The sequence below is a fragment of the Montipora foliosa genome, chromosome 3 (assembly GCF_036669935.1).
Source record: "Montipora foliosa isolate CH-2021 chromosome 3, ASM3666993v2, whole genome shotgun sequence".
Taxonomy (NCBI): domain Eukaryota; kingdom Metazoa; phylum Cnidaria; class Anthozoa; order Scleractinia; family Acroporidae; genus Montipora; species Montipora foliosa.
This window is the reverse complement of record NC_090871.1, coordinates 29,427,430-29,429,929: the sequence shown is the minus strand read 5'-3', so window position 1 is coordinate 29,429,929 and position 2,500 is coordinate 29,427,430. Positions and strand designations below refer to the sequence as shown.

Below are 2,500 nucleotides of genomic sequence, written 5' to 3'. Positions count from 1 at the left end.
AAGCTATACCACAAAGGTGCAGGATCATAGTGATAGAGGCAAACCTTTACACTAAGTTCGGGTATCAAGGATTTTATTCGCAATGGATGCATCACTTTGTTTCTGATATGGTAAGTAAATGTGTTTTATCTTGTTCTATATTATAAAAGTCGCTGCTGGTATATACTGTACAACCAGATAAAGTGAGAAACTGTAATGCCACAACATTGTTCTCGCGACGGCTGGTGTGGCTTACTTGTAGATTTGTTTTAGAATCATAAATTTGCCCTCACGTAACAACATCTTTTTTGCGAAGGTTTGTGTCTGCATGGTTATTTAAGCGGCGTTTTGTACATTTTTTCTCTTTTTAGGAAAGAACTGTTCCATTTATCGTCCAGCCCAAACATTTAAAGGGGCTAGGTCACGCAATTTAGGCAATTTCAGCACTGATCGAATGGTCATAGAATTAACTAAAATATCAAAATAACAGTTCAACACTATAGAAGAACTCTAACAAAACACAGGGAAGCCAAGAAGGGACATAGATGAACAAAACTGGAGAGGATTGAAATGGATTGAATTTGGGTAAATTTGAAAAACGTCGGCCCACCTTTTTTCAAATTTATATCAGTCTATATCAAAATGTCATTTACGAAGCTGGAAAATCATTCCCAGTTGTTATGTGGCGGTGATTTTGCAAATGAAAGAGTCTTGCTCTGCCAATTTGACGTTTAGAGCTCATAATTATCTTCTACTTTTGTGATTTCATTCATTGGCTCATATACATCATGGTAACCTTTAGCTTCGTCGACAAGTGCAAACAAATTCGAAATTGTGCACTGAAGTGGATCGACAAATGTGCCTCTTTTGTCGGCATATGGTTTTGCACTTGTCTAAAGAAATGCTTAAGAACTGAAGCCGCGTTTTCAACCACAAGAGAGGCGCGAAGAAGAGGGGGGAATTATTAGTGGGACGGGACACAGGGCAACCAATGATGACATGCTCATGCGCATTTTCCTGTAATTTGATAATGGCACAATCTTCAATATTGTTAATAGGCGATTTTCGAATTGTGCAGCAACAAAAGAACAGAGTCGATGTTCAGGGGAATAATTAGCATTTTGTTTTGTTCACAACAAAGGAAAATGCAAATTATTCCCCTGAACCTCGACTCTGTTCTTTTGTTGCTGCACAATTCAAAACTAGCCTATTGCGCTGTTTGGTACAAAGGCCTTGGCAAGTTAGTTCAAGTTTGTTTAATAATTATTCAGAACGCAGTCAGCTAACTAAACTAGAGAGACAGAAACTAGTCACGTGATGTATGTAACCAGGATCCCATGAGGTAACTGATACGTGGACAACCTTCAGGCTCACAAATTGCACAAACTTATGATCCCCATCTTTACTATGCGCATGTCATAAATGTTCTCTTTACAACGCAACCAAGTCTCTCCCTCAACTGAATGATTATTCTTAATTGCCAATTTGCTCCAAGTGAAGTATTATCGTTCATTTTGGACACAGAAAGCTTGAAAGGGATCATGGTAAATGAACATATCCAATGTCTGGGCTCGCATGCAGAACTCGAACCTGGACTAATAACCCCTCCCCTTAATCACTAGACTACCACATCATTAACTGCGAGGAATTCTTTTTTTTTAAATGTAAATATTTTTTTCCAAATGCCGCTGTAAACGTGTATTAACACCAGCTAACAAGCAAGCTTACACAGTGAAAAATGTCGTTTACCAACCTTCAAGAGAAAGCTAACCATAATACAGTGCGACGCATCTTACCGCGGCCACCTAACAAAGTTTTTTACAAATTGTCTGCCAATCAGAATGTGAGAATTTGATCGACAATCACACCTCCTTGCAAAGTTCGCACAGTTGTAAGTTGAACACTGTTGCACGGGTTGTTGAGTTGACGAATTTACATGTAGTTGTCAAATGTGAAAGTTCGTTGGGTGGCCACGTTAAGGCGCGTTGCACTGTAAAGTCAAGCCTTACACTTAACCATTATTCAGCAATATTTATATATATATATACTTATTAGCTTTGGTAAATAATCGGCACTCTTACGGTCAGTTGATCTTTAGTGGTTATAACACTGAAGATAAACTTAAAAGTGGATAAAAACAGTCCCTTCCAAGTGGGTCGTCCACGTTCAAATCCTGTCCAGGGACTCCTTTTACTTTTTTTCCTTTTTTATCTGCTACCACAAGTCCTGGGACAGAGTAATCTAAATAGAGGATAATATTTCATCTAGTGCAAACTAACAATGAACGATAATCCTTCATTTGAGGAAGAGATCTTGTTGTATAATGGAAGGAAATATACAAAAGCAGAAAGGAAACATCTATTTGCTATGGGAGCAAAAGAAAAAGGACGAGTCGAAAATCACTCTTTTATTCGGTGGATCAACCATTGATAATTGTAAAAAAATAGATCCAAATAAGTTAAAAGGCGATAAAAGATAATATTTGTTTAGGTATAAAACTGTTACATTAAATAGAAAAACA

The 2,500-nt window shown here is 37.6% G+C and overlaps 1 protein-coding gene across 1 annotated transcript in view; it reads right to left on the bottom strand.

Moving 5' to 3' along the window:
* Nucleotides 1-2,374: 2,374 nt before the first annotated feature.
* LOC137997261 (uncharacterized) overlaps nt 2,375-2,500 on the bottom strand; it is a 54,130-nt gene continuing 54,004 nt past the window's right edge. The window contains exon 22 of the mRNA XM_068843142.1: nt 2,375-2,500. This exon is cut by the window's right edge and continues 1,133 nt beyond it. The gene's annotated coding sequence lies outside the window, so the exon portion shown is untranslated.